At 43.8% G+C, this 9,621-nt stretch overlaps 1 non-coding gene across 1 annotated transcript; it reads left to right on the top strand.

The window, feature by feature from the left end:
- The first annotated feature begins 961 nt into the window (after positions 1-961).
- On the top strand, positions 962-1,118 carry LOC119265056. The gene has a single exon (XR_005131377.1). It is a non-coding gene; the product is annotated as a U1 spliceosomal RNA (small nuclear RNA).
- Positions 1,119-9,621: the final 8,503 nt, after the last annotated feature.

Raw genomic sequence — 9,621 nt, 5'->3', positions numbered from 1 at the left:
TAGTTCTACTTTATTTTCTGTTTCATCAGTTTATAGCGTTATTGAAAGGGTGTTAAACACTTTTTTTAATATGTGCTGTAAAAACAGACGACGTCCCTCTCAGACCGTTTCTTTCAGATCATAAACTGCAGTGTATGTGTAGCATATTGAGCTCTACACTAACAGTTTATGGCGTGTAATCAAACCTGATGGTCTTCTGAAGGTAAGTGTGAGTGCAGCAGTAACGCTGATGAGGCTGACATATGCAGAGGATCATCAGACTGTCATCAAGCCGGGGGCTCCGTCATCGAGCCGGGGGCTTTATTTAAACACAGAGTTCAGTAAACAACACGTTAGTCTTTATTTCACCTGAGGGAGGTTTGAGTTTATGATTCAAGAGGCTGTTCAGGTTCCAGCTAGAAAACAAGACCATCTGAAAACAGCCGATATCTTCTGATTCAGACACAGATACACTCAGTACTGGTGAGAACCGCATGATTAGTCAATATTCTCTGTTTTACAGACATTTTTACTCAAAGACAGCACTTTGTTTATTTAGCTTATCGAAAACTGATTCTGAAAGAGATTCGTCCTGCTGAGGATGTACCATCCTTGGCACTTCACAGCTTTGGGAAAATAGAGCTGTCTATACAGATTTTATCAGCTATAGCTCTGCTTTTAATTCGATTGTACCTTAAAGTTTCAACAAAAAATAGGACGAATATAGGAATATTAATAAAAAATGACAATGTAATTGCATGTTTATTCTGTTGTTGTCATGCCTGCTCCACCTCTTCCTTTTTCCTCACAAGCTCACTTGAGTCCATGAACTGTCCAGAGAACTCCAACTCCCATGAATCAGTGGGGGACCATGTGACTCTTATCCCATCACCATCAACCAATGAACGGTCATTTCAGCCTATTCATTTCTCCTCACTGGAATTCTAAGATGTCACACTCCATTAGTCAGTTAGTATATAACTGACTTACCTGGCAGGGGAGATGCCGTGATCATGAAGGTGGTTCACCCAAGGCTCTGTCATTGCACTTCGGTGGTGCTGACCCTTGTGAATTCCCCAAATGCGGAAATCTTGACTGTATAATTTCTGGTGGTGAGGACTGCATTCACTCTCTCCCCTGGCAAACATTCTTTGGGGCAGCTGTGGGCTGGAGGTTAAGGAACCAGCCTTGCGACCGGAAGGTCACCGGTTCGAGCCGTCAGGACGTGACCGAGGCGCCCCTTAGCACCTAACTCCCAACTGCGCTGTAGATAGGGCTGCCCAGCGTTCTGGGCAACACTGCCCCCTAGTGTGTGAGTTCACTGGTGTGTATGTGGTGTTTCACTGCAGGGGGGGGTTAGATTGTGGACTGTTGTGGGACTAATAAGAGTCTCATTATAATAATAAAGCTGGACTTTAGGTTAGTAATTTGCCAAGTGCTGCCAACACCTTTCGTTGAGTACCGAGCGTTCTTTGTTTGTGAATGACCTGTTTTCCGTATTTCTGACCTGCCGTTTCTGGTTTGTTTGCTGCACGTTGTCTGAAACTTTGGTTTTTCCCTACTTTCTTGTTGTCCTGTTTGTTTTGGTTCTCTTGCTCTCTGGTTCTGACCCTAGCCTGTTCTATCTACGCTCTCTGTACCTTTAACAAAACCTCGAGTAAACTTCAACCTTGTCCTTTTCTCTGCCAGCATCTGATCTGTGATGATGTCAGGTGCTAGTGCAGTCTCAAGGCTTGACTACTGCAACTCGCTCTTGGCTGGTCTTCCCATGCAGCCATCAAGCCTCTGCAACTCATCCAGAATGCGGCAGCTCGGCTCGTCTTCAATCTCCCCAAGTTCGGCCCCGTCACCTCATTGCTGCGCTCCCTTCACTGGCTTCCTGTAGCTGCATCAGATTTAAAACCCTAATGCTTGGCTACAAAGCCAGAAATGGACCAGCCCCTTCCTGCTTGATGGTGAAATCTCAAACTGAACCACGAGCTCTTGGTACTTTGAGTACAGCTCGGCTTGACCGCCATCCTTCAAGGCGCATGGAAGACAAGCATCGAGAATGTTCTCTGTACTGGCACCCAGGTGGAATTAACTCCCACAGGCTGTCCGAAGAGCAGAGTCTCTGGCCATCTTCAAACGCAGACTGAAGACCATCTCTTTATACAGCACTTAAATGAGCATTGATTTAAGTATTGATTGTAATGTATTGTACTGCACTAATATACTGTGTTGTATTGTATATTATTGTATTACACTGTTCTGCATTCACCTCTGTTCCTTTTTCTCTGGGTATCAACAGTGACTCTTTGTTTCTATCAGTATCTGAGCACAGGACCGTCTTTCTCTCTAACCTACTGGTAACCAGCAAAGATACTTTCTCTAGACAGACAAAGCACTTCTTGTAAATCGTTCTGGATTAGAGCGTCTGCTAAAAGCTGTAAATGTAAATGCCATAATAGTTATAATGTCTCACACTGTCACGAAGGAGGTGCACAGGGAAGGAGGCAAGTTGCTTTTAATACAAACCCAAAAACTGAAAGTCTGAAAAACAGAAAAACAAAAGTCCACGAGAGAAAGAAACAAATCCAGAGTAACAGAAACAAAAACTAAGCAACAGAGAGAAAATGCAAGACAAAGACTGAGCCAAACACTGGGGTATAAATACACAAAGGGAAAACAAGGAACACCCGGAAAGAACGAGAGGGCAGAGCTACAGACTACAGACAGATGAACATAATTACAAGGCAGGCAAGTCCAGGGAGGAGGCCAAACCAAAATAACAACAAAAGCACATGGCTGAACCAGGGAAGACGCAGACAAAACCGCACAAGACGTTGCACGAACGAGTAGCTGCTTTCAAGGTCTTCCACTCCACCCACTAACATCTAATGTTACACCGTTTATTAGAATACCTATTTGGATTTCTATCATTTGTCAGTTATGTGTCCAGGGTATATCCTGCCTTCCACCCGATGACTGCTGGGATAGGCTCCAGCACCCCCCCGTGACAATGGATGGATGGATGGATGGATGGGTGGATGGATGGATGTGTTGGGTAGGCTAGGTGAATAATATTAGAAGCACACAGGTGTGAGTGTTTATCAAATCCCTCTTAAAATGTATGAAAAATCCTGTCTGATGCTCTTCACTGTCTGATACCTTTAGAAATGAGTTTGTGTTCCAGTCTCTTCGTTTTAAATCTGGTCAAACGGACCTTCAGCAGGACAGAAGCGAGGGCTGTAGGTACCGATACTCTGTGAAAATGCAGTTCTGATCTGATATCTTGTTTATTTGACACACATTGTGTGTGAGAGTCTGATTGCAGACGTACCTGGTTAATGTGAAATACAGTGCAGATCACAGAAGTCAGAACCGTTTAGTTTCATCTGTAAACTTCATCACACGCAACTGAACACAGATAATAACTAAAACTATAATATTTTTCCTTTTGGGAATATAGGAAAGTATACAGTGTACAATACACTTAATATACAAAGAGGAATCTTCTCTGAACTTCTTGTCATTGTTGCTCGTGAAGAGTCACGCCTTATGTTGCTTTCTGCCCCCTGGTTGCACCGCATCTCTATGTAGACACTTATTTATAGGAGGCTCCCGCTAAAAGTGCAGAAAATTGGGAGAAGATTATTCTAATGAACCACCTACTCCCATTTACCAGCCCTTCAACTGGTATAGAGTCTTTGCTTCATCGGAAAGTCCTTCACATTTTAGAACATCATCAGGTTTGATGATGTAGAAAAAGAACGCTTCCTCTGACAGTCAGTGAATAACCCTCAGTAACCTGCTTCTGATGGTTAGTCAGTGCTGTGCATTAATAAAACGACAAGATTTTTAGAAGTCCTAATTACAATAGCCTAAATTAATTCTACTGCTGCACCTTTTAATTACAGTCCAGCACCAAATTCCACACGATTTAATCAAGATCCTTTAAACACGCCTGTCTCCTTCACCATGAAGGGTGATAAGGAGAGAGGAGAGATAAACTGCGCTCCTCCTCGATCCATCCGTCACTCCATTAGCCACTGAGCAGAGAGCACAGACTTCAGAAAATGGGGATGTGATTAAAGTATCTAATTCAGTTTTCTTCCTCGTTTCTCTGGGCGACTGCGGTCTGGATGACGTTCTCTTCTTTGTCCTCGGAGACCTCCTGACGCTGGATCTTGTTCCTCTTCCTCGTTCCGTTCTGCTGTGATTGCAATCAGCCCGGCGCTGCTTTATCAGCGCACTGAAGTCGTGGTCGTCTCGTGGGTCCAGATGAGGCATTTTCAAACAAATCCAGCACAGAGCTTGAAGTAGGGGGCGCTGGTGTGCGAGTCAACACTGTCTAACAGATGACATGACATCTCAAACCCAGTGCTGGTCCTGGTCCTTCCAGGGCCCTAAACAAAACCTGACAGTCATCTGCTGTTGTCAGCAAGGTAACCCAGTAGTTCTTCCATTATACTGTTGAAAACATCTTCCCTTCAGAACTTAGTTAGAGTCAACAGGACAGAGACGATCTGAGATTTATATATATATAAACCCCATGGACCCTCACAGAGCAGGTACTATTTGGGTGGTGGGTCATTCTCAGCACTGCAGTAACACTGACATGGTGGTGGTGTGTTAGTGTGTGTTGCGCTGGTCTGAGTGGATCAGACACAGCAGTGCTGCTGAGTTTTTAAACACGTCAATGTCGCTGCTGGACCACCAGCCAAAAATATCCAGCCAACAGCATCCTGTGGGCAGCATCCTGTGACCTCTGATGAAGGACTAGAGGACGACCAACACAAACTGTGCAGCAGCAGATGAGCTGTCGTCTCTGACTTTACATCTACAAGGTGGACCGACAAGGTAGGAGTGTCTAATAGAGTGGACTGTGAGTGGACACAGTGAAGCCTACCTGTAACTTGTTTTCTCATCTCACTGTCAGCATGCTTTTTTCATATTTCAGCCCCTCATGGTGCTGCTTTGAAGCAGTCGAGGCTCCAGGAAGTTACCATGCGTGGGACATACAAAACCATGAGGCGGGGAGTTGGTGGGGGGTGGGGTGGTGTGTGCAGCATTTTGATGATAAGTGGAGCCACAAAGGAGCCACAGATTCAGGAGAAAGTCAACAGGAGTGCATATATATTTTTCTTTGATTTCTGCAGCAGTGTGTATAAAGTGTAGTGGGAAAGTGGGGCATGATGATTGGTTAGGGACTGAATGACCCACCGGACACTGGGCCCGCTCTGACGCCATCCTGTCTAGTGTCCTGCAGAGACTGTATCTATATGCATAACAGGGAAAAACAATGTTGTGACACCTGGTGTGAACATCACACATTGTTTAGGCCTATTGGCACCCTGTGCTATGGAACTGTACAATCCAACTTTCTTTTAACCAGCTATGAAACATGTTTTCATGGTTGCTATTGGTTGGGTGGGGGGTGGGGGGTGGGTGGCGTCCTCAGGCAAGAGCTCTACTCAACTTGCATAGTTTGCACATAGGAAGGATGGGAATTCTCTCGCCATAAAATTGGAGGATTGACCTTTACAGAATGCAGAAATGTTCCCTAAAACAATCAGTGACCTTTTCAGGGTGTGGATCAGAGAGAGGATATAGATGTTAATTTCACTGCTCTCTTCTGTAAATCTTCTCCAAATCCAGACATCCAGCTGAGGTTCTTCTCTGCCAGACGTCCGCCTGCTGGCACGTCTCTGCTCCCTCAGCGTCAGTGAACGTCTTCTGCTGAGAAACAGCAGATTTCGACTGGACTGAGCCCAAGTGCCTCAGATACACAGTGGTGTAGTCTATGTGATTATGCAAGTGTACTCTGTATATCAGGCTGGCTGAATGGAGGAGGCAGCAATAAAACACTGGTGGATTTTATTAGTGAAGTAAAAATGCACATCAGTAATTATCATTGCACTGGAAAATGGGGTACAAATGTCGATGTGTAATGTACGTGTAAAACACAGTCTGTTATTTTGAACATCAGTAGAATTGTAATACCTCTGACCCTAACACTGCTGCATAACGCCACTGACAGTAACACCACTGACAGTAACAATGCTGAGCATAACACCACTGACAGTAACACTGCTGAGCATAACGCCACTGACCATAACACTGCTAACTGTATCACCACTGACTGTAACACTGCTGACTGTAACGCCACTGACAGCAACACCACTGACCCTAACACTGCTGACTGTAACGCCACTGACAGTAACACTGCTGACAGTAACACCACTGACCATAACACTGCTAACTGTATCACCACTGACCATAACACTGCTGACTATAATGCTGCTAACTGTATCACCGCTGACAGCAACACCACTGACCCTAACACTGCTGACTGTAACGCCACTGACAGTAACACTGCTGACAGTAACACCACTGACCATAACACTGCTAACTGTATCACCACTGACTGTAAAACTGCTGACTGTATCATCACTGAAAGCAACACCACTGCCTGTAACACTGCTGACTAAAAGCTGCTAACTGTATCACCACTGACAGCAACACCACTGGCTGTAACACTGCTGACTGTAACACTGCTGACTGTAACACTGCTGACTTTAATCCTACTAACTGTATCACCACTGACAGCAACACCACTGGCTGTAACACTGCTTATTGTATCACCACTTACAGGAACACCACTGACTGTAACACTGTTGACTGTAACACCACTGACCATAACACTGCTGACTGTATCACCACTGACTGTAATACTGCTGACTATAAAGCTGCTGACCATAACACTGCTGACCGTATCCTCACTGACAACACCACTGATTATAACACTGATGACTATAATCTTCACCATGTTATCGTGTCAAGCGGACTATAACTTCCTCCACAGCTGGCAGCTTTATCAGAAACCTTCCTCAATTATCAGCTTCTGTCAGCTGTTCATCAAACCCTACCGAGTTAGATATTAAGTTCTTAGAGGATACTTTTCGATACTTTTACTTTAGACAGTGTAGCTCCATTTAAAAGTAAAATAGTACAGCAGAAAAACTCACCCCTTGGTATAACGATCACACTCGAGCTTTAAAACAGACGGCCAGACAACTAGAGCAAAAAGGCGTCTGACTAAATTAAAAGTGTTCCAGTCCTCCTGGAAGGAGAGCCTTATAGACTATAGAAGAGCCCTTAATTCAGCACGTTCAGCCTATCTCTCCTCTCTCATAGAAAACAATAAGAACAATCCCAGATTACTATTTAGCACAATTTCTAAACCAACAGAGAACAAAACAGTCACTGAACCCCAGATGCCATCAGCCTATAGCAGCAATGATTTTATGAATTTCTTTAGTGATAAAATGGAAAAAATTAGACAGAAAACTCTGAAAACACAGTTAAACCCCACAAACCTGCTGGCTTATAATTCCAGTCTAGACCCTGAGAATATTACAGTCACTGCAGAGGCTGGAACAGTTTACCTTACTCCAAGAAAATGAGCTGGTTAAAATTGTTTCTTCTGCAAAATCATCTACCTGTATTTTGGACCCGATCCCTACAGGTCTACTCAAGGAAATCTTACCAGAAATAACCAAGCCTGTTCTGTCAATAATAAACTCCTCTCTTAGCCTTGGATACATCCCAAAAACTTTTAAACTTGGAGTAATTAGACCGCTGATTAAGAAAGCTAACCTCGATCCCTGTGAACTATCAAACTATAGACCTATCTCGAGTCTCCCCTTTATATCTAAAATCCTGGAAAAAGTGGTAACCAAACAATTAAGCTCTTATTTACACAGGAATCATCTACATGAAAAATTTCAGTCTGGTTTTAGGCCACATCATAGTACATAGTACAGTATTCTCTGACAAAGGAAATGTGTCTTTGCTAGTCCTCCTTGACCTTAGTGCAGCATTTGACACAATAGACCACTCTATCTAACTAGATAACTAGGTAACAGGAACAGCTCTTTCCTGGTTCAGGTCCTACCTCACTGATCGCTATCAGTTTGTTAATGTAAAGGGTGAATCATCTGTCCTTTTAAAAGTAAAGTATGGTGTTCCACAAGGCTCTGTTTTAGGACCTATATTATTCACAATATATATGCTACCATTAGACACCATTATCAGTAAACACGGCATACATTTCCACTGCTATGCCGATGACACTCAGTTATATATATCAAGCAAACCGGATGATAAAATTAAACTTAGCAAGATTGAGGACTGTATAAAAGACATAAAAGACTGGATGTCGGGTAACTTTCTGCTACTTAACTCTGATAAAACAGAGGTCCTCCTTCTTGGTCCAAAAGCAGCTAGAAACAAACTGTCTAACTTAACACTTAACAATCTCTCAGCTGCATCAAGATCATCTGTTAAAAATCTTGGTGTTCTGATAGACGCTGATCTCTCCTTCGACACACATAACTAATATCACTAGAACAGCCGTCCTGCATCTCCGCAATATCGCTAAATTAAGAAATGCATGATCTCTACAGGACACAGAAAAGTTAGTTCATGCATTCATTACTTCAAGGCTGGATCACTGTAATGCCCTGCTGTCTGGATGTCCCAGCAAAAGCCTCCACAAGCTTCAGCTGGTCCAGAACGATGCAGCCAGAGTCTCACAAGAGCCAGAAAGTTTGACCAGGTCAGCCCAGTTTGATCAGCCCTGCACTGGTTACCAGTTAAATTTCACACTGATTATAAAATCCTATTACTGACCTATAAAGCTCTAAATGGACTCGCCCCTCAGTACCTGAGTGACCTTCTCTCCCACTATGAACCATCACGCCTACTTAGATCACAAGGTGTTCCTCACGACTGGTACCTAGAATTAATAAAGCTCCATCAGGGGGCGGAGCTTCTCATACAAAGCCCCCCAGCTCTGGAATAATCTTCCTGTTAATGTTCGGGACTCAGACTCAGCCTCAGTCTTTAAGTCTAGGCTAAAAACTTGCTTGTATAGTGGAGCCTTTGGTGATTAGTCTCCCTGTCAGATCTGGACCTGCTGGAGTCTCTGCTGCTCTGTTATACTGTAATCTGTGGTCAGTCACTCTTTACAGAACTGACCGCGTGTTTCTTTCCTTTCTTTGCCGAGCTGAATAGCTGCCCATCCTGTGCGTCTGATGCTGTTGTCTCTTCTGCCTTGATCGGGTGCCACTGCTCACCAGCCTTCTGGACCAGCTTGAACAGCTTGAGCACCACTGAACTTCTTGCAGTACAACGCTGTGCAGTCCTCACCCTCAGGTGCTGCTGCTGCTGCATAATCATAAACTAATCAAGTTAATCACTGCTTTTCTTTTTCCCACTTTGTACTATAATTTGTACTTTATTACACTAATAATGTTTGCTATCTGGTGTTGACCGTAGAAGGACGGGTTCCCCTTCTGAGTCTTGGTTCCTCTCATGGTTTCTTCCTCTTTAGGGAGTTTTTCCTCACTGCTGGCGACGCTCATGGGGGCTTGGACCCGGATTTTCTTTTCTTTCTGTAATACTGATTGTTCTGTAAAGTTGCTTTGTGACAACATCTGTTGTAAAAAGCACCATATAAATAAATTTTGCTTGCTTTCTTGCTTGACTGTATCAGCGTAATCTCACTTACTGTAATTGCTAAATGTATCATCACTATCAGCAACACCACTGACAGTAATACCTGTTACAACCCCTCAGTATCTGTCTAGGGGTAAG

Source organism: Pygocentrus nattereri, chromosome 13 (genome assembly GCF_015220715.1).
Source record: "Pygocentrus nattereri isolate fPygNat1 chromosome 13, fPygNat1.pri, whole genome shotgun sequence".
Classification (NCBI taxonomy): domain Eukaryota; kingdom Metazoa; phylum Chordata; class Actinopteri; order Characiformes; family Serrasalmidae; genus Pygocentrus; species Pygocentrus nattereri.
This window is presented reverse-complemented; position numbering and strand designations above follow the sequence as displayed.